The 23,135-nt window shown below is 39.1% G+C and overlaps 1 long non-coding RNA gene across 1 annotated transcript in view; it reads left to right on the forward strand.

The window, feature by feature from the left end:
- Positions 1-7,735, forward strand: part of LOC144381375 (uncharacterized) — a 29,171-nt gene extending 21,436 nt beyond the window's left edge. The window contains exons 2-3 of the long non-coding RNA XR_013446456.1: positions 4,557-4,690; positions 6,656-7,735. This is a non-coding gene — a long non-coding RNA (uncharacterized LOC144381375). The remainder of the gene's footprint in view (positions 1-4,556; positions 4,691-6,655) is intronic.
- Positions 7,736-23,135: the final 15,400 nt, after the last annotated feature.

Consider the following 23,135-nt stretch of genomic DNA (forward strand, 5'->3'; position numbering starts at 1 on the left):
GAAATAGGCTTAAGCAGAACCGTGTGACTTGGTTTTGACAGGCTTGAATCTTTTCCACAGAGAGTATGATTTCCCTGGATACTTATTTGGTGGGGGACGGCTGAATCAACATGTTTTAAGTTGTAATTCACTTTGTGGGTTCCAGAAACAAGATTTAACCAGTTTTTTTAAAATTAGGAAGTTTTTCAGATCATACCTATTGAAGAAAACATTAGAAATACGCATACTAGTGTAGAAATTACTTCAGAACAAATGTTCATAGGTGGATTCGTTTCATCCCATTCAACAGATGTTTATAAATGTCTAATACTAGAAATTGAGATAATAAGAAAAAATAAGGAATTGTCTCTTCCCTTAGGACATCCATAGGAGCTGTGGAGGCAGAGAATTACCTATAGAAAGTGCGATGAGTGCTATGGCCATTTTACTTTGTATTAGAGAATTTCAGCACAGCTCTGCAGCCAAAGGTCTTCATATTCAATATTGTCCTCTAAACAGGAGGTTTTTTTAAATGACCGATCTGATATGGTGGCTAAGTATAGCTTTCATAGCATGTGGTTGTTTTGATTTATCACTATGTGTCCTATATCCCCAAAGAGACTAAAATGGATTGGTTTGTGTTTCCCACACTAGCTTGGAAGCACTACAGATATATTTACATTTGAAGTGTCAAAGAGAAAATTATCAGTTTGGAATTTAATCAATCAATCTTTATTTCTGCTGGAAGAGCTAAGTGTATATTATATTGTATACTTTAGAGTCCCTCCTTTCTGAAAACAACACAAAACCCTACTTTTTATTAATTAGCATGTTAATTTTTTCAAAGGTGAGCAGGAAATTGTTTTAGGTTAGTTCCTATTTAATGCAGTTTCCTGATGAATATTTATTTTGAGATGTGAGGTTTGTCTGTTTCTTACTAGAAGCCCAAATGAGAACTCAAAGTGTGTGTGTGTGTGTGTGTGTGTGTGTGTGTGTGGTGATGGGGGGGCATCCATTACTTTCCAGTGCATCAGTATAAATCCTTATTCTTATTCATTATTATTCACTTGGTTCCTCTTACAATGTGAATAGAAGGAGAAAAACATTTATAGATCACTTAAAACATTTTACCAGAAGAAAGGGAACAAATTAGCCCGCTTGAATCACTAGCTTTGCAGAGGAGAATGAGCAGAAGATATATTTAATCTTTCATCAAAGACTTTATTTGAAATTACTAATACACAGTTCTGCTCAGAACAGTGCTAAATGAGTTATTAGAACATTTAAACAAGATCATCATTGTTTTTATTAGCAGTATTATTCCTTCCTCCTTTTGTTAGAAAAACACCCTGCAGTGTGTGCAGATCTGTTTAATTGCAATGCTTTTACATTTTCCCTCAAATGTAGTTGACTTATTTTATAAATATTTCAAGTACGTAATTGCTATTTTGCTTTAATGAAAATCACAAATGTATTTAGATAATCTAAGGGGTTAGAACCCATTTGCTCCTGTGTCGGGTTTATAGGAGAGGTAAGTATAACTTGCTGACTGTATGGACTGTCATTCTGAGAGAGGGTCTCTTACCCTCAGAACCTCCTTTTATGTATTTTCAGAATGAAAGATCAAGGGATGTAGTGAAAGCTGTGGTATCAGACAGACTTGGGCTCCAAGCCCAGTTCTGTTACTTACTAGTTGGGAGAACTTGGGCAAGTTCCTTACCTACTTTTTATGAAGATAAATAGATAATATTAAATACCTAACAGAGGGTCACGCAAAAAAAAGTACTCCATTAATGTTAATTCCTTTCTTTGTTGGCTGTTTTTGACTGATAGAAGAGGCTTACTAAGGAGATTCTTGAGGTTCTGATGCCAGTCAGCAGAGATCCAACTGCTTTTCTTTATTATTGGGGTTAAGCACCTCCGATTTAATCCAGAACCATTCCTTCTGTATGCTGTGCTGAGAAGTGGATCTTTATCCTCAACCATCCTCATTGTTATGGGTCAGCAGTGATCATAATAGCAAATGTGAAGATGTGGTGCTCATCTGGAATGGAAAAAAAGTGGAACAGATGTAGAATCTAGGGCTTAGCTAATGATGCTGGGAAATTATCATGAGGTGGACTCTCTGTAATCCAAAAAAGCAGATGTCTTTGCAAGGATGTGACAGAGGATGGGGAGTGGTGGTGGTGGGGGGGTGGTGCTCGGGAGGACAGGAGCAGCGAGGTGAGCAGGACTATTGTCCTTCTTATTGGGGAAGAGATGGCTATGTATATCTGCAAAGAATCTGTCCCACAACCAGTGATTGCTATTTGCTCCTAGGAATTATCTGGGAAATGATCAATGTTCTTGTTACTTAACCCTACAATGTTGTGCCCACACTTTGAAATGAAACTGGTAGTGGGGCACCTGAATGGCTCAGTCAGTTAAGCAACTGACTCTTGGTTTCCACTAGGGTCATGATCTCAGGGTCATGGGGTCAAGCCCTGCGTCGGGCTCTGCATTCTAGACATGGAGTCTTCTTGTCCCTCTCCATCCCCCTGTGCCCCTCCCTTGCTCTCTCTTTCAAATAAATAAATAAAATCTTAAAAAAAGAAAGAAATGAAACTGGTTGCTTCGATTAATGGCATAGTTAGGTGACATCCTATACAGATACATCTTTCTTAAGGCCTTGTGCTGCTGAAGATAAGTTGCAGGCATGAACTCATGTGGCTTTCATATGCTGCTATCCTGCTGTGGTCATAGGAGTAAACTTGTCTTGAATGCATGGCCTTGAAAATGTGGAAAGTACAGTGCTTTTCCTAGTGTGGTTGCCCAGAGAATGGGTAGAATTTACTTAGCTTTGTTGTTATTTGTCCCCTATGCTATTTTCCTGGGCCAATTTTCAGTCCTCCTTAGACATGTGATGGAAACTGAGGCAGCAAGCCTAAACTATCCGTCAGTCATTTCTGAGGCCTGGAGAAACCAAAGGCTGTCCAGGGAATTTCTACCCATTTCAGAGTGAGCTTATAGGATCCCTAGGCCTTCCTACGGGTGGAAAGATTTTATGAACATCTCACAAAGCCCAGGGCAACATCTTAACCACAAAATAGTTGTTCAATAAACACTTTTTAGAGGGTTAAAAGTTTCTTTCTTTTCTCAGACGCTTAACCAACTGAGCCACCCAGGCGCCCCTGGATAAAAGTTTCTTTGGGACAGGCTCTTTTCCTATTTGCCACTTAAACTTGTGGACAGCTATGCTTTTCACTGTCATCATCATCGATATCTTTACAGTAATTGTCATCAGGCAGAAATATCTATGAAACACTATGCAAGGTGTGATGCAAAAAAAACAAAAACAAAAAACAAAAACCTGGAGACACAATCTAAGTAGAATTTTTGAGGACAGGGGCCAAGTCTTAACTGACTTCTTATTGTTAGAGGCTCGCACAGCGCTAGTCACATCGTAGAGGCAGTTTGTTGAATAATACCTGAAAGAGTGAATGTGTAATAACCAGTCTGTACTTATTACACAATATAGCTGAAGAGAAAACTTTTCCATTGCCATTTCTCTTTCTTATTATCAAACCACCTCTCCAACACTTCCCACCTCACACCTGAAAGAACTCTTTTTTTTCTCCTTCAGTTTGGACAAGTAGTGCGTATTGTATTTCAGTACTATTACTTGGATCTGTTGAGGTGAGGACAGAATGTAGTGCTGCTGTGATGTTAGGATCTTGGCTGCCTTGAAATTTACAGAGAGAAGAATCCTTTCGAATACTAGAAATAGATCAATATCCCGCTCCTGTTCTTTCTCTGTGCCCAGAAACCCACTGAAGTCAGGAGGAGCTGGGGGGGGTGTGTGGGAACAGTGGAATGGGGGCCTTTGTCTGGTAATTTGAGTTCCATTCTGTCATTTCACTCCATAAGGTGATTCTGGAGAATGAATGCATTTGTAAGGCTATTAATAACCATATTTCTCCCCTAATCATTATGATTAAGTCGTTGGTACTGCCAGGTGCCTGGAGCTTCCACCACAAAGCCCTGAAAAATTTTGCTTTACCATCTGACTACAGTGGGATGCTCTGACTGACTATGCCAGAGGAGTTGCTGCTGATTTTCCTTCTCCTGTCAGCCAATTTAAATTCATACTGAAAACAGAGAGTAAAGTTTAAAATAATATTCTAAATCATAAAAGTCATTCTTCAGTTAAGGAACAATAAGTCAGCTTTCCTTTTATTAGACTATTCCCAGAGAAGGTTTTATGGTCAAAATGTCACAGCTGGTTTTTCCCACATTTTCTCTTCTTCCATCCTGTGTGTCTCATGATCCAATCATGTAATTCCTGACTTTATTCTCCCCTTTGTATTTACAGCAAATATGTCCCACATCTCCACAGATTAATTGCTCCTTCTCCTCCAGTGTTCCAGTTTATACTTGGCAGTAACTATAGAGCAATTCAGAGTACTGACCCTGGAGAAAGACTGCCTAGTTTTGAGACCCAGATCTGCTTTACTAGCTGTGTGACCCTCGGCAAATGAACAACCACATTAATCCTTCATTTCATTTTTTTTTTAAGATTTTATTTATTTATTTGACAGAGAGAGAGCACAAGCAGTGGGAGTGGCAGACAGAGGCGAGGGAGAAGCAGAGAGCCTGACGTGGGGCTCAATCCCTGGACCCTGGGATCATGACCTGAGCCGAAGGCAGACGCTTAACCGACTGAGCCACCCAGGTGCCCCAATCCTTCATTTCTTCATATGAAAATTGGAATTATAATAGTATCTACCTCCTGGGTTGGTACTATTATACCAACCCAGGTCTAATAGAACCAACTATTGCTACTATTCCAAAAGCATATTAAAAGTTTCCTAGCATATTAAAAGTGCTCATTAGATGGTAGTTTTATTATTATGAGAAAGAGAAAAGCACTTCCCCATGTCTGGGAGCTGGTCTGACACAGAGAGTTCTTGGTGTTCTACAGTTGAACATAAACAATTTCACAAAACATCAACAGACCAGGCCACTCTGTGACCATGGATTAAGGGGAAAAAAAAAAAAGACCACTATGTAACCATGTTTCAACACAGACAAAATATGGACATCATCCAATCCACAAATATGACCAAACATCTTTATTCTAGCTGATATGAGTGACTGCTGATTCTTTAACAATTACAGCTTTAGCCTGGCTCCAGTCTTCCCTCTTTCTAAATAAGATTTATTAAAACATTCCATCATTGAAGTGCTCCCACTTCCTGGTAACATCCAATCCATAGCAAAACTCACTTTCTTAAACCCTCCCCCAAATCATCTAACAAAGCTCAAATTCTATAATAAGTCCTTTTTGCGCTTTCTTATACGACCTCCCACAGTTCCTTACAGTGTGTGTTTTTCTTTGCTGCAGCATGCAATAATCCCAATTTATTCAGCTACAGGTGTGTGTCTGGTGGCCTCTGGCTGGAGGGCATTGACAATTATTATTCCTTTTGCTAACCACAAATCACAGGATTTAAATGCATGTAGCATAGAGCAATGGGAAGGACACTTGGGGACCTTGAACAAATTATTTAATGTCTCTGTTAGTTTTCTCATTGTTAAAATTAGGGGATTGGATTTAGGAATTTTATGGTCATTTTCAGCACCAACATGCTCTGGATATCTGTGTCAGACACTTACCAACATTAGGAGTGCTATGGAACAAAAATAATTAATATGGGAATGTTATCAAACTTCCTATCTTTCCTAGCCTGCCAAAGGGAATTCTGTAATTACCAACCCAATTTCTCCCCTCCTCCCACCTCTTTATGAGAAAGCTCTGTCTTTATAGGAGATAGGCTAATACACTGAACTAGAGGGGGGAAAAGGGAGGCTGGGGATAGAGGAGGTTTTCTGAGGATCACAGAGGGTAGTAGAGAGAGAGACATTAGACTATCAGAAGGAAGTAGATGAGAGGAAGCAGGGAAAAGAGGAAGGTCTTGTGTAGATCATGTATTTGGATACCCTTTATTGCCTTCAAAAAAGAAGCAAGTAAATAAGTAGGATTAATTATTAATTATTAAATAATTTGGGTTGTTGAATTATGCTTTCTGAAGGGAGATCTAATCAAAAACTGAAGAATGTGAGCTTGATTTTATTAGGATTACAGGAGTACCTTTCTTATATGTAAGAGAGAACCCACCAAAGAGGGGACTTCTCTTCTGGAAGCCTTGCCATTTTATAGTTAGTAAAGGAAAGAACATTTCCAGCAGGACCCAAGATTTATCCACACATAGCTGCTCCTGATCTGCAATTGGAAGGACCCACAGAGGCAAACCCTTGTGTAGGTGACAGTGAGAATATGTTTAAACAGAGCTGGGCAGAAAGGGCAGAAAGTATCATTTGTTGAAAGAAGGTAATTCATTATCTCCCAGTCAAGGGATTCATGAGGCTTAATTAATTAAAGCTTTTAGTCTGCATGGAAACCCAAAGAAGCTAATCTTTGTCAGATCCAAGTAGTAGGGTGACTAGCCATCCTGCTTTGCACAGATTGTGGGGTTTCTGGGAATGTGGAACTTCCAGTGCTAAAACTGGGACAGTTCTTGGCAATCTGGGATCACTCTAGTTAATATTACTCTTTGTTCACAGCCTCAGCTTCTCTTCATCTTTTCATCCTGTTATAGGCTGAGTGCTTTTTTCTAACGTGTTCCTTGTATAATAGATCTCTGCCAAATAATGGAGTCCCAGACTGGAAGGGATCCTCAGATGTCATGAAGTCATCCACTACCTCCCAGCAGGTTTCATTTGGATGGTCCGTTCAGATCGTCTGTTCCCAGTGGCAGGCTGGGCAGGGATATCTGCATATAATGAGCAATCAGTCCGGTGCTCATTTCTGTCATTTTATCATCCTTACTATTTGCTATTTGAATTTCTTCCCTCTAACCAATTTTTTTCTTCTTACAAGTTATTATGGGATTGAAGAGAGGTGTGGCTGCCAAGTTTTTTTGCAGGGGAGTTATGAGGGTGTCCTAGAGTTTAGAATTGCAGAGATCTTAATATTTAGTAGGAACAATGGTTTGGGGGTAATAACTGCTTTGTATTGGAACATTTAAATAAAAATTTCCCAGGAACAAGGGCCTACAACTGAGAGTTCAGTGTTTACAGCATTCCTCTAAATTGCTGTTAGAATATAAGGAGATAGCTTGTCTGGGTCTTTTAAAACATTTAAAAAAATTTTTAATTGCAGTATATTTGACATAAAATATTTTAGTTTCAGGTATACAACATAGTTATTCAGAAAGTATATACATTATGAAATGCTCACCATAGTAAGTGTATTTATCATCTATCACCATACAAAGTTATTACAGTATTATTGACTGTATTCCCTATGCTGTACTTTTCATCCTTGTGAATTATTTATGTTAGAAGTTTGTACCTCTTAATCTCCTTCACCTATTTGCCCATCCCCACCAAACACAAATTTATTCTCTGTATTTATGAGTCTGTTTCTGTTTTCTATTTGTTCATTTGTTTTATTTTTTAGATTCCATGTAAAAGTGAAATGATACTGTATTTGTTTTTCTCTGACCTTTTTCATTTAGCATAATATCCTCTAAGTTCATCCATGTTGTTGTGAATGGCAAAGATTTCTTCTTTATGGCTAAGTAATATTCCATTGTATGTATATGTATATATATTACATCTTCCTTATCTGTCAATGGACACTTAAATTGCTACCATATCTTGGCTATTGTAAATAATGCTGCAATAAACATAGCAGTGCATATATCTTTTTGAATTAGTATTTTTGTTTTCTTCAGGTAAATACCCAGAAGTGGAATTACTCGTTTGGTATTTCTATTTTTAATTTTTTGAGGAAACTCCATATTGTTTTCCACAGTGGCTGGACCAATTTACATTCCTCCCAACAGTGCATGAGGGTTTCCTTTTCTCCAAATTCTCATCAACACTTATTATTTCTTGTCTTCTTAGTACTCACTATTCTGACTACTCTGAGAAGGTATCTCATTGTGGGTTTGATTTGCATTTTCCTGATGATTAGTGATGTTAAACATTTTATATGTCTGTCTGTTAGCCATTTGTGTATCTTTGGAAAAGTGTTTATTCTGGTCCTCTGTCCATATTTAATTGGTTGGTTTGTGGGTTTTGTTTTGTTTTGGTTTTGGTGTTAAGTTCTTTACATATTTCGATATTAACCCCTTATTGTATATATCATTTGCAGATAATGTTCTCCAGTTCAGTAGGTTGCCTTTTCATTTTGTTGATTTCCTTTGCTGTGCAAAAGCTTTTTAGTTGGATGTGGTCCCGATAGTTTATTTTTGCTTTTGTTTCCTTTGCCTGAGGAGACATATTCAGAAAAATATTGCTAAGGTCAATGTCCTGGAGATTACTGCCTATGTTTTTTTCTATTAGGATTTTTATGGTTTCAGCTCTTACATTTAGGTCTCTAATCCATTTTGAGTTTATTTTTGTGTATGGTGTAAGAAAGTGGTCCAGTTTCATTCTATTACATATTGCTGTCCAGTTTTCCCACATTTTATTGAAGAGACTCTCTTTTCCCCATTGTATATTTTTGCCTCCTTTGTCATAGATCAACTGATCATATCAGTGTCGGTTTACTTCTGGACTCTCATTTTGTCCGATTAATCTGTGTGCTGTTTTTGTGCCAGTACCAACAGTTTTGATAGCTATAGTTTTGTAGTATAGCTTGAAATCTGGAATTGTGATACCTTCAGTTTTGTTTTTCTCTCTGAAAATTGCTTTGGCTATTTGAGGTCTTTTGTGGTTCCATACAAATCTTAGGATTATTTGTTCTAGTTCTGTGAAAAATATTGGTATTTTGATAGGGATTGCATTGAATCTGTAAATTGCTTTGGGTAGTATGAACATTTTGACAATATTAATCCATGAGCATGGTATATCTTTCCATTTGTTTGTGTCATCTTTAATTTCTTTCATCAATGTCTTATACTTTTCAGAGTATAGGTCTTTCATCTTCATGGTTAAATTATTCCTAGGTATTTTATTCTTTTTGGTGCAATTGTAAATGGATTTATTTTCTTAATTTCTCTTTCTTCTAGTTTATAACTAGTGTATAGAAACTCAACAGACTTCTGTATATTATTTTGCATTCTGCAACTTTACTGAATTCATTTATTCTAATAGTGTTTTGGTGGAGTCTTTAGGGTTTTCTATATATAATATCATGTCATCTGTAAATAGTGACAGTTTTACTTCTTTCCTAACAATTTCAATGACTTTTATTTCTTTTTCTTGTCTGATTGCTTCAGCTGGGACTTCCAATAGTTTGTTTAATAAAATTGGTGAGAGTGGACATCCTTGTCTTGTTCTGATCTTAAAGAAAAAGCTTTCAGCTTTTCACCATTGAGTATCATGTTAGCTGTGGGTTTGTCATATCATAGCCTCCATTATGTTGCGATATGTTCCCCCCCAACCCCACTTTGCTGAAAGTGTTTATCATGAATGGATGTTGAATTTTGTCAAATGCCTTTTCTGCATCTATTGAGGTCATAGGATTTTTATTTTTCATTTTGTTAATGTGGTGTATTATGTTGATTGATTGTGGATTTTGAACCACCCTGGCATCCTTGGAATAAATCCCACTTGATAGTGGTGATTGATTGATTGATTTAAAAGATTTTATTTATTTATTTGAATGAGAGAGAGAGAGAGAGAGAGCCAGAGAGTACAGGCAGGGGGAACAGTAGAGGGAGCAGGAGAAGCAGGCTCCCCACTGAGCAGGGAGCCTGATGTGGGGCTTGATCCCAGGACCCTGAGATCATGACCTGAGCCAAAGGCAGACTCTTAACTGACTGAGCCACCCAGGCTCAGTCCTGTGAATCATCCTGTGAATGATCCTTTTAAGGTACTGTTGAATTTGGTTTGCTTATATTTTGTTGAGGATTTTTGCATTTATGTTCATCAGGGATATTTGTAATTTTCTTTTTTTGTAGTGCCTTTGTGTGTTTTTGGTATCAGGGTAACTGAACTCGTGTTTGTTGGGAGTTTTTTGATTATGGATTCAATTTTGTTATTAGTAATCAGTGTGTACAGGTTTTCTATTTCTCCCTCATTCAATCTTGAAAGATTATATGTTTCTAGGAATTTATTCATTTCTTATAGATCATTCAAGTTGTTGGCATATAACTTTTCATAGTAGTCTCTAATAATCCTTTGTATTTCTGTGGTATTGATTGTTACTTCTACTCTTTCATTTCTGATTTTATTTGAGTCCTCTCTTTTTTTTTCTTGATGAGTCTAGTTAAAGGCTTATCAGTTTTATTTTTTCAAGGAACCAATTCTTAGTTTCATTGGTCTTGTCTCTTTCCTTTCCTTTCCGTCCTTCCTTCCTTTCCTTCCCTCCTTTCTTTCTTTCTTTTCTTTCTCTTCTCTTCTTTCTCTCTCTTTCCTTCCTTCTTTCCCTTCCCTTCCCTTCCCTCCCCTCCCCTTCCCTCCCCTCCCCTTCCCTTTCTTGTCTCTCTTTCATTTATTCCCACTCTGCACTTTATTATTTCCTTCCTTCCACTAATCTTGGGCTTTGTTCTCCTTTTTCCTAGTATGCTTAAGTATAAGGTTAGATTGTTTATTTGAGATTTTTCTCATTTCTTGAAGCAGGCCTGTATCACTATAAACTTCCCTTTTAGAATTGTTTTTGCTGCATCCCAAAGATTTTGAGCCATTGTGTTTCCATTTTCATTTGTCCCCAGGTATTTTTTTTTTAATTTCCTCTTTGATTTCTTCATTGACCCATTGGTTTTTTAGTAGCATGTTGTTTAGCCTTCACATATCTGTATGTGTTCCAGTTTTTTCTTGAAATGGATTTTTTTGTTTGTTGGGTTTTTTGGTTTTTTAATATATCAAATATATATTTAATATATAAAAATATATTTACATGGTGGAATGATTACAAACATATTTTGCTTTCCTGATTGGGTTGAAATTGCCAGTATGAAAGCACTTTGACCTATAAAAATGTCCGTATCACATGGGTTGACCTGAGATTTCAGTGCTCCATGATTTGGCCCACAATAAGTTTGTGACAGCTCCAACTTCACAGTGGACCAGATTGTATTTCCATCATGATGAAGTGACTGTTTGTGTCTGCTTTAATGTCTTTTGCCTTCTGGGTGATAAAGGTAGTATAGTCCTTGATTTCTTTTTATTTGCATTTGCTTAACGTACCTCTGTCCATGCTTTTTTTTTTTACATTTAAATTCAATTAATTAACATATAGTGTATTATTAGTTTCAGAGGTAAAGTTCAGTGATTCATCAGTTTTATATAATACCCAGTGCTCATTACATCACGTGCCCTCCTTAATGTCCATCACCCATCCCCCCACCCCACCCCTCCAGTCACCTTCAGTTTGCTTCCTATGATTAAGAATCTCTTATGGTTTGTCTCCCTCTCTGATTTAAATGTATTTCTAGTTTCATACCATCATGGTTGGAAAAGATGCTTGATATGATTTCAGTCTACTGATATTTATTGAAACTTATTTTGTGGCCTAACATGTCATCTATCCTGGAGAATGTTCCATGTGCACTTGAAAAGAATGTGTATTCTGCTGTTTTTGGGTGGCATGTTCTATATATATCTGTTTAGTCCATCTGGTCCAATGTATCATTCAAAGCTACTATTTCTTTGTTGACTTTCTGTCTGGATGATGTCTCCTTTGATGTAAGTGCGGTGTTAAAATCCCCTACTATTATTATATTATTGTCAATTTTCCCTTCGTGTCTGTTAATATTTGCTTTATATATTTAAGTGTACCTATGCTAGATGCATATTTGCAATTGTTATATCCTTTTGTTGGGTTGATCTCTTTATCATTATGTAATGCCCTCCCTTGTTTTTGTTAAAGTTTTGTTTTAGAGTCTGTTTTGTCTGATACAAGTATTGCTACCCTACTTGTTTGTTTTTTGTTTTGTTTTGCTTTTTTTGGTTATGTTGCTTCCATTTGCAGGGGATATCTTTTTCCATCCCTTCACTTTCAGTATGTATGTGTCTTAAAGTCTGAAGTGAGTTTCTTGTAGTTGCATATAGACAGGTCTTGTTTTTTAATCCATTTGGTCACCCTGTGTCTTTTGATTAGAGCATTTAGTCCATTTACATTTAAAGTAATTATTGACAGGTATGTATTTATCGCCATTTTGTTAATTGTTACTGGGTTTTTTGGAGGTTTTTGTTGGTTTTTGTTTTTTTTGTTTTTTGGTTTTTTTTGTAGTTCCTCTCTATTCCTTTCTTCTTCTTTTGCTCTCTCCCCTTGTGATTTGATGATTTTCTTTAGTGTTATGCTTGGATTCCTTTCTCTTTATTTTTGTGTATCTATTGTAGGTTTTTGTTTTGTGTTTACCATGAGGTTCATATATACATACTATGTATATAGCATTCTATATTAAGTTGATAGTCAGTTAAATATGAACACATTCTAAAAGCACTACTTTTTAACTCCTCTCCTCCATGTTTTATATATGTGATGTCATATTTTACCTCTTTTTATTTTGTGTATTCTTAACTAATATTTGTTGATATAATCGATTGTACTACTTTTGTATTTAATGTTTATACTAGCTTTATAAGTGATTGATCTCTACCTTTACCATATGTTTGCTTTTACCAGTGAAAATTTTCCACTTTCGTAATTCTCTTCCAGTTATGGCCATTTCTCTTCTGCTTAAAGAAGTCCTTTTAACATTTCTTATGAGGCCAATTTAGTGGGTGATGAACTTTTTAAACTTCTATTTGCCTTCAATTCTGAATAATAACCTTACCAGGTAGAGTATTCTTGGTTATAGGTTTTTTTCTTTTAAGTATTTTGAATATATCACACCACTCCCTTCTGGCCTGCAAAGTTTTTGCTAAAAAAAATTAGCTTATAGCCTTATGGGGTTTCCCTTGTACAGACTATTTAATTTTCTCTTGCTGTTTTTAAGATTCCCTTTTTATCTTTAATTTTTGCCAGTTGATCATCATGTGTCTTGGTGTGGACCTGCTGGATTCATCTTTTTTGGGATTCTCTGTGCTTCCTGGACCTGGATGTCTGTTTCCTTACCCAGGTTAAGGAAGTTTTCAGCTATTCTTTTGTCAGATAAGTTTTCTACCCCTTTCTTGCTTTTCCTTCTGGGACCTTTATAATGAGGATGTTACTATACTTGATGTTGTCCCAGAGGTTCCTTTATGTATCCTTATTTTTTTTTAATTCTTTTATCTTTTTGCTTTCAGCTTGGGTGATTTCCACTACCCTGTCTTCCAGATCACTGATCCATCAGCTCTAATCATGTAGTTGAATCCCTCTAACACTCACCATGGTATGTACCCTCCCCAATGTCCATCACCCAGCCACCCCATCCCTCCCACCGCCCCTCCACTCCAGCAACCCTCAGTTTGATTCCTGAGATTAAGAGTCTCTTATGGTTTGTCTCCCTCTCTGGTTTCGTCTTGTTTCATTTTTCCCTCCTTTCCCCTATGATCCTCTGTCTTGTTTCTCAAAATCCTCATATCAGTGAGATCATATGATACTTATCTTTCTCTGATTGACTTATTTCGCTTAGCAAAGTACCTCTAGTTCCATCCACATCATTGCAAATGGCAAGATTTCATTTTTTGATGGCTGCATAATATTCCATTGTGTATATATAGACCACATCTTCTTTATCCATTCATCTGTCGATGGACATCTAGGCTCTTTCCATAGTTTGGCTATTGTGGACATTGCTGCTATAAACACTGGGGTGCACGTACCCCTTCGGATCACTACATTTGTATCTTTGGGGTAAATACCTAGTAGTGCAATTGCTGGGTCATAGGGTAACTCTATTTTCAACTTTTTGAGGAACCTCCATACTGTTTTCCAGAGTGGCTGCACCACCTTGCATTCCCACTAACAGTGCAGGAGGGTTCCCCTTTCTCTGCATCATTGCCAACATCTGTGGTTTCCTGACTTGTTAATTTTAGCCATTCTGACTGGGTTGAGGTGGTATCTCATTGAGGTTTTGATTTGGATTTCCCTGATGCCGAGTGATGTTGAGCACTTTTTCATATATCTGTTGGCCATTTGGATGTCTTCTTTGCAGAAATGTCTGTTCATATCTTCTGCCCATTTCTTGACTGGATTATTTGTTCTTTGGGTGTTGAGTTTGATAAGTTCTTTATAGATTTTGGATACTAGCCCTTTATCTGATATGTCACTTGCAAATATCTTCTCCCATTCTGTCGGTTGTCTTTTGGTTTTGTTGACTGTTTTCTTTGCTGTGCAAAAGCTTTTTATCTTGATGAAGTCCCAATAGTTCATTTTTGCCCTTGCTTCCCTTGCCTTTGGCGATGTTTCTAGGAAGAAGTTGCTTGGTCAAGGTCGAAGAGGTTGATGGCTGTGTTGTCCTCAAGGATTTTGATGGACCCCTGTCTCACATTTAGGTCATTCACCAATTTTGAGTCTATTTTTGTGTGTGGTGTAAGGAAATGGTCCAATTTCATCTTCTGCATGTGGCTGTCCAGTTTTCCCAACACCATTTGTTGAAGAGACTGTCTTTTTTCCATTGGACATTCTTTCCTGCTCTGTCGAAGATTAGTTAACCATAGAGTTGAGGGTCCATTTCTGGGCTCTCTATTCTGTTCCATTGATCTATGTGTCTGTTTTTGTGCCAGTACCACACTGTCTGGATGATTACAGCTTTGTAATAGAGCTTGAAGTTTGGAATTGTGATGCCACCAGCTTTGCTTTTCTTTTTCAACATTCCCCTGGCTATTCGGGGTCTTTTCTGGTTCCATACGAATTTTAGGATTATTTGTTTCATTTCTTTGAAAAAAGTTGATGGTATTTTGATAGGGATTGCATTAAATGTGTAGGTTACTCTAGATAGCATAGATATTTTCACAATATTTGTTCTTCCAATCCATGAGCATGGAACGTCTTTCCATTTCTTTGTGTCTTCCTCAATTTCTTTCATGAGTATTCTATAGTTTTCTGAATACAGATTCTTTGCCTCTTTGGTTAGATTTATTCCTAGGTATCTTATGGTTTTGGGTGCAATTGTAAATGGGATAGACTCCTTAATTTCTCTTTCTTCTGTCTTGTTGTTGGTGTATAGAAATGCCACTGATTTCTGTGCATTGATTTTATATCCTGCCACTTTACTGAATTCCTGTATGAGTTCTAGCAGTTTTGGGGTGGAGTCTTTTGGGTTTTCCACATAAAGTATCATATCATCTGCAGAGAGTGAGAGTTTGACTTCTTCTTTGCCGATTTGGATGCCTTTTATTTCTTTTTGTTTTCTGATTGCTGAGGCTAGGACTTCTAGTACTACGTTGAATAGCAGTGGTGATAGTGGACATCCCTGCCGTGTTCCTGACCTTAGGGGAAAAGCTCTCAGTTTTTCCCCATTGAGAATGATATTCACTGTGGGTTTTTCATAGATGGCTTTTATGATATTGAGGTATGTACCCTCTATCCCTACACTGTGAAGAATTTTAATCAAGAAAGGATGCTGTACTTTGTAAATGCTTTTTCTGCATCTATTGAGAGGATCATATGGTTCTTGTTCTTTCTTTTATTAAAGTATTGTATCACATTGATTGATTTGCAGAGATTGAACCAAGCTTGCAGCCCAGGGATAAATCCCACTTGGTCGTGGTGAATAATCCTTTTAATGTACCGTTGGATCCTATTGGCTAGTATTTTGGTGAGAATTTTTGCATCCATGTTCATCAGGGATATTGGTCTGTAGTTCTCCTTTTTGATGGGGTCTTTGTCTGGTTTTGGGATCAAGGTAATGCTGGCTTCATAAAATGAGTTTGGAAGTTTTCCTTCCATTTCTATTTTTTGGAACAGTTTCAGAAGAATAGGTATTAATTCTTCTTGAAATGTTTGGTAGAATTCCCCTGGGAAGCCATCTGGCCCTGAGCTCTTGTTTGTTGGGAGATTTTTGATGACTGCTTCAATTTCCTTACTGATTATTTTTTTAATTCTTCTTTAATTTCCTGGTTGACCCATTCATTCTTTAGTAGGATGCTCTTTAGCCTCCATGTATTTAAGTTCTTTCCAACTTTCCTCTTGTGATTGAGTTCTAGTTTCAAAGCATTGTGGTCTGAAAATATGCAGGGAATGATCCCAATCTTTTGGTACTAGTTGAGACCTGATTTGTGACCCAGGATGTGATCTATTCTGGAGAATGTTCCATGGGCACTAGAGAAGAATGTGTACTCTGTTGCTTTGGGATGGAATGTTCTAAATATATCTGTGAAGTCCATCTGGTCCAGTGTGTTATTTAAAGCCTTTATTTCCTCGTTGATCTTTTGCTTAGATGATCTGTCCATTTGAGTGAGGGGTGTGTTAAATTCCCCTACTATTGTTATATTATTGTCAATGTGTTTCTTTGCTTTTGTTATTAATTGGCATATATAATTGGCTGCTCCCATGTTAGGGGCATAAATATTTACAGATGTTAGATCTTCTTGTTGGATAGACCCTTTAAGTATGATGTAGTGTCCTTCCTCATCTCTTATTATAGTCTTTGGTTTAAAATCTAATTTGTCTGATATAAGGATTGCCACCCAGCTTTCTTTTGATGTCCATTAGCATGGTAAATGGTTTTCCACCCCCTCACTTTCAATCTGGAGGTGTCTTTGGGTCTAAAATGAGTCTCTTGCAGGCAGCATATCGATGGGTCTTGTATTTTTATCCAATCTGATACCCTGTGTCTTTTGATTGGGGCATTTAGCCCATTTACATTCAGGGTAACTATTGAAAGATATGCATTTAGTGCCATTGTATTGCCTATAAGGTGCCTGTTACTGTATATTGTCTGTGTTCCTTTCTGGTCTGTTACTTTTAGGCTCTCTCTTTGCTTAGAGGACCCCTTTCAATATTTCCTGTAGGGCTGGTTTCGTGTTTGCAAATTCCTTTAGTTTTTGTTTGTCCTGGAAGCTTTTATCTCTCCTTCTATTTTCAATGACAGCCTAGCTGGATATAATATTCTTGGCTGCATATTTTTCTCATTTAGTGTTCTGAAAATATCATGCCTGTCCTTTCTGGCCTGCCAGGTCTCTGTGAATAGGTCTGTGCCCATCTAATGTTTCTACTGTTGTAGGTTACAGATCTCTTGTCCCGAGCTGCTTTCAGGATTTTCTCTTTGTCTCTGAGACTTGTGTGTTTTACTATTAGATGTCAGGGTGTTGACCTATTTTTATTGATTTTGAGGGGTGTTCTCTGTGCCTCCTGGATTTTGATGCCTGTTTCCTTCCCCAAATTAGGGACGTTCTCTGCTGTAATTTGCTCCAATATACCTTCTGCCCCTCTCTCTCTTTCTTCTTCTTCTGGGATCCCAATTATTCTAATGTTGTTTCATCTTATGGTATCGCTTATCTCTTGAATTCTGCCCTCGTGATCTAGTAGTTGTTTATCTCTCTTTTTCTCAGCTTCTTTATTCTCCCTCATTTGGCCTTCTATATCACTAATTCTCTCTTCTGCCTCATTTATCCTAGCAGTTAGAGCCTCCATTTTTGATTATACCTCATTAATAGCCTTTTTGATTTCGACTTGGTTAGATTTTAGTTCTTTTATTTCTCCAGAAAGTGTTCCTCTAATATCTTCCATGCTTTTTTCAAGCCCAGCTAGTATCTTTAAAATCGTCATTCTGAACTCTAGTTCCAACATCTTACTAATGTCTGTATTGATTAGGTCCCTGGCAGTTGGTACTGCCTCTTGTTCTTTTTTTGAGGTAAGTTTTTCCATCTTGTCATTTTGTCCAGAGCAGAATAAATGAATGAGAGAATAAAATCTTAACAGAGTAACAATGACCCAAATCAGAAGAGACCTGAAACCGGGGAGAAAAGAAGAGGAAATAAAAAAACAAAGAATATGATCAAGCTGGTGAATAGAACAGAGCCACACACTAGATTTTGGGTGTATTTTGGTCTGATAGAAGAAATTGCCTCCCCAAATTTTAAAGAATGAAAAACTTATACACACACACACACACACACACACACAAATAAGGGTAAATACAATGAAGGATGTAATATGATTGTAATGATGAAAATTTAAAAGATTTTAAAAAAGGAATTGATAAGAAGTTGGTTGAAAAAAGAAAGAACAAAAATTTTTTAAAAAAAGGAGAGAATGTGATCAGGTGGTAGACTAGGACAACATCATACACTAGATTTGGGGTGTATTTTGGTCTGTTAGAAGAAAGTGTGTCCCAAAATTTTATTTTATTTTTTTAAAGATTTTATTTATTTATTTGACAGACAGAGACACAGCAAGAGAGGGAACACAAACAGGGGGAGTGGGAGAGGGAGAAGCAGGCTTCCCGCCGAGCAGGGAGCCCGATGCGGGGCTTGATCCCAGGACCCTGGGATCATGACCTGAGCCGAAGGCAGACGCTTAATGACTGAACCACCGAGATGCCCCATGTCCCAAAATTTTAAAGAAAGAAAAACTTATGTATATATATAAAAAATAAGGTTAAATACAATGAAGGGATAAAATATGTCTGTAAAAATGAAAATTAAAAAAGATTTTAAAAAAGGAATTGGTAAGATGTTGGTTGAAAAGGGGAAGAAGAAAAATTCAACTAAAAAAATAGAAAAAGAAAATTAAAAAAAAAAATTACCTTTGAAAGGTTAAAGAATCATGGGAAAAAAGCCATGAATTCTATGTGCTATATTCCCCTAGCTCTGGGGTTTTGCTGTTCTCATTGATCGGTAAACTTGGTCTTGGCTGGATGTTCTTGCTGATCTTCTGGGGTTTGGGCCTGCTGCAATGATTCTCAAATGTCTTTGCCTGAGGCGGAATTGCACCACTCTTGCCAGGGGCCAGGCTAAGTAATCTTCTCGGGTTTGCTCTCGGGAGCTTTTGTTCCCTGCAAGCTTTCCGTACAGCTTTGGAGGATGAGAATGAAAATGCCAGGCTCTCAATCTCTGGTCCTGGAGGAGCCGAGAACTCAGGGTCCCCACTCCTCAGTGAGCCCTCAGAGAAAAGCAGTCAATCACTCCTGTCTCCCTGGTGTCTGGCCGCACACCGTGCTCACCCGGCCTGTGACCGAGCGTTTCTATCTCTAGCACACGACCCCATTTGGAGTCTCCAAACCCAGCAGATTCCTGCAGTGGGCTCCTGCACCGCTCCTCCTGGGGTGGAGGAATGGGAGTCTCCATGGATCTTCTGCTTGTTGGGTCCCTGCTGGAAGAGTAGCGGCCCGACTGTGCCACAGATTACAGTTTATGGCAACCCTGAACTGAGAGCCCACTCTTTGGCTCTGTCTTTGCAACCGGCTTCCCCGCTCCAATACCTGAGAGCTCTGCCATACTCAGACACCCCTGGTTTTTCTGTGACCCTGAGGGTCCTGAGACCACACTGTCCCAGCAAGGGTTCCATCCCCCGCTTAGCCACTGGAGCGATGTCCCTCAGCGGAGCAGACTTCTAAAAGTTCCGATTTTGTGCTCCGCTGTTCTATCACTTGCTGGTAGCCAGCTGAGGGAGGCTCCCAACCCCCTGTGGTCTGTCTTCCCATATATCGCCTCGGATTCACTTCTCTGCATGTCCTACCTTCCAGAAAGTGGTTGCTTTTCTGTTCAGAGAGTTGATCTCCTGTTGAGTTTGTAGGTGTTCTGAATAGTTTGATAACTAGCTGAATTCCTGAACCCAGACAAAATTTAGGTCTCCTACTCCTCTGCCATCTTGTTCCTCCCCCGTGTATTCTTTAACTTTGATTGGTTCTTTTTTTCTATCTCTTTGGTGAAGTTCTTATTAAGTACATCCACTCTTCTTTCAAATCCAGTGAGCATCTTTATGACCATTTGTTTGAACTCTTTATCAGGAAGACTGTTTATTTCTGTTTCATTTAGTTATTTTTCCAGGGTTTTGTCTTTTCTTTCATTCGGAGGGCATTCCTCTGTCTCATTTTGTCTGATTCTCTGTGTTTGTTTCTATGTGTTAGGTAGGTCAGCTATGTCTCCTGGACTTGAAAGTTGTAGTCTTTTTTTTTTTTAAGATTTTATTTATTTTTTTGAGAGAGAGGTGGGGTTGGCGGGGTGGGGGGAGAGTGCAGGCATGGGGGGTGGGGGGAAGGAGAGGCAGAGGGAGAAGCAGACTCCTCGATGAGCAGGGAGCCCGATGTGGGACTCAATTCCAGGACCCTGGGATTATGACTTGAGCCAAAGGCAGAAGAAAATTGTAGTCTTATTTAAAAGGTGTCCTGTGGGGCCCAGTAGTACCGTCCCTCCCGGTCACCAGAACCAAGTACTGTAGTGGTATCCCCTGTGTGGGCTGTGTGTCCTCCTGTTGTGACTTGGCTATAACTGCTGTGGGTACAGTGGTGGGCAGTACTGGCCCTTAGTGAAGCTGTCTGCAATGACAGACTGTGACTATTACAGGTGCACTGGTGGGCAGGGCTAGGCCCTGATGTGGCTGGCTGAGAGGTTCAGCTGTAGCCGCTGCAGGACACTGGTGGACAGGGCTAGGCCCTGATGTGGCTGGCTGAGAGGTTCAGCTGTAGCCACTGCAGGACACTGGTGGGCAGGGCTAGGCCCTGATGTGGCTGGCTGAGAGGTTCAGCTGTAGCCACTGCAGGACACTGGTGGGCAGGGCTAGGCCCTGATGTGGCTGGCTGAGAGGTTCAGCTGTAGCCACTGCAGGACACTGGTGGGCAGGGCTAGGCCCTGATGTGGCTGGCTGAGAGGTTCAGCTGTAGCCACTGCAGGACACTGGTGGACAGGGCTGGCCCTTGGTGTGGCTGGCTGAGAGGCCCAGCTGTAGCCACTGCAGGTGTGTTGGTGAGTGGGATTAGCCCCTGGTGCCATTGGCCAAGAGGCCCAGCGTAACTGTTGCTGTTGTGCTGGTGGGCAGTGTTGCCCCCCCCCCCCCACCGTGGGACAGAAATTGCTTTGGAGAGGGGTTGTTGCTGGCTGACCTGCCCACTGGGTGTGGCAGAGCAGTAATCACTTTGGGGGAATGCTGGTGCCAACTGAGTCGGCCCGCCAGGTGTGGTAGATTGGGAGCAGCTTTGGAGGGGTGTCTGCTGGGGCAGATCCACAGGAAATGCTAGAGTGGGGTAAGCTATGCTCGCAAGGTAGATAGAGTGTGTCAGAACTGCCTCCCACAAAGTCTGGCCAGCTAGGCTGAAGGAAGGTAAGAAAAATGGCACCCAACACTTCTGTTCCTAGAAAAGGCTCCTACAGATCCCTGCCCCTCTGGCACATACCCTAAAATTAGTCAGTAAATTTCTTTCAGATATAACTCAAACACTTCAAACTGCTGCTCTTCTGTTGGGTATTCGACTGAATGATACAGGGTGCTGGCCCTTTAAGAGTGGAGTTTTGGTTTCCTATAGCCCTCTGGCTCTAAATAAGCCCTGCTGTAATTAAGCCCTGCTGATTTTCAAAGCCAAACGTTTTGAGGGGCTCATCTTCCCAGTGCAGGTTCCCAAGGCTGGGGGGCCCAACAGAGGGCTTAATTCCCTTGCTTCTCAGGGAGGACTCCATGCCTGTGGTATCACTCCCTCTTGTGTGCTGCGACACCAGATATTTAGTTCCCTACCATGCCTCTGCCCCTCCTATGGTCTCAGTGTGGCTTCTTCTTTATGTCTAGCTATGGAAGATTTGTTATGCCAAGTCTTCAGGTAATTTTCAGAGAGAGTTGCGTTATATGTAGTTGTTGTCTTGATGTGTCTGTGGGAGGAGGTAAGCTCAGGATCCTTCCTCCCCTGCTCTTATCAGCCTGTCTAGTTCTTAAATAAGAAAGTTGCTGACATTTCAAATTCTGCTGGTTTCTCTTAGACATGGCTGAATTTCAATCTTTGGCTGGTTAATTCTTTATATTTGCTTTTTTCTCATATCCTACTCAGATATATGTATAGGTCCCAGTAACTCTTATGGTTCGGGAAATGGAATTCATTTTGTTTTGTAAATACATTGTCCTTTTCTAGCTCACTCAGGGTAGACAATCTATATAACCTGGTAGCCAAACTGATAAGGGTCCCAGTTATTTACCTGGGGTAAACTATAGAGAAACACTCTATTTGTCAAATTCTGGATCCCAAACCTTGGCTCAGTTTAAGACTTCAGACACACACACATATATATTTGTTGTAGTTTTAGTTAGATAAGTTGTTTTGCCCCAAAGTTACAACTAGTACATGCTCCCTATAGCAACATTTGTAAAATACAGAAAAATAATAGGAAAAGGAAAAAATTACTCTGATTCTGCGTAGAGACAATGACTGAGTTTGGTGGTATTTTTTTCTCTTCCTTCCTATTTCTTATGCATTTTTGCTTACTTCATATATTACTGTATTGCACCCTACTTTTTTCACTTCAATTATAACATCAGCATTTTTCCATTTTACCACAAACTCTTTTTAATAACATGTTTAATGGTTGCATAACATTCCATGGAGTGCTGTAACATTTCAGGTAAGACACAGCTTGGTGGAAGATACTACAGCATACACATAGAGTCAGCTTTGCTTATGTTCCCAAATTAGTAAAGCAGGAATATAAAATCTTATGCATAGCAAGATGTCTTCAGAAGATGGGAGTGGATGTAGTATATCTCAGCATAGCTTCTCTTGCTCTATACTGATCCAAATGTGGCACATAGTATCAGCCAACACTCTCCATAGTAGGTCTCTGGATCTGGAAGGTTTCACAATCCTTTCACCACCCTTTTGTGTCCTTGGAAGAATTTACACCAACAAACCATGCACTTTTGTTGAAGATAGTTATTACAACATTGAACTTTCCTGGAACCACACTCAACAAGAATAAGTGGTGTTCTTGTCTTGGAGGCTATGTCAGTTATCAATTTATTGCCTTGCAATTTACAAATTCACTCTTTGTTGACTATTCTGAGAAAATGGATATAGGCCCTTTAAATAATTTTTCTTTACCAGATGGTACCATGTTAAGCTTTGTCAGTAGGGAGTGCTTGAGAGACATTGCAAGAGAAAAAAAATTGCTTCCTACTCTGGCCTGTTCCCTAAACAGGCTCTTGCAGTGCCTGTGGCTTCTCAAGCACCTGGATCCTGCCATGCATGGTAGCTAGCAGCAACCAGTGGCCAGGCACTTACCCTTTTACCTCATCTTGGTGGTTTTATAGTGGAATGCCTTCAGTGAGACAGTGTGAACAGCCTCCCAACACCTTAGAGAATGTATTTCCAGCA

The sequence above is a fragment of the Halichoerus grypus genome, chromosome 3 (genome assembly GCF_964656455.1).
Source record: "Halichoerus grypus chromosome 3, mHalGry1.hap1.1, whole genome shotgun sequence".
In the NCBI taxonomy this organism is placed as follows: Eukaryota; Metazoa; Chordata; class Mammalia; order Carnivora; family Phocidae; genus Halichoerus; species Halichoerus grypus.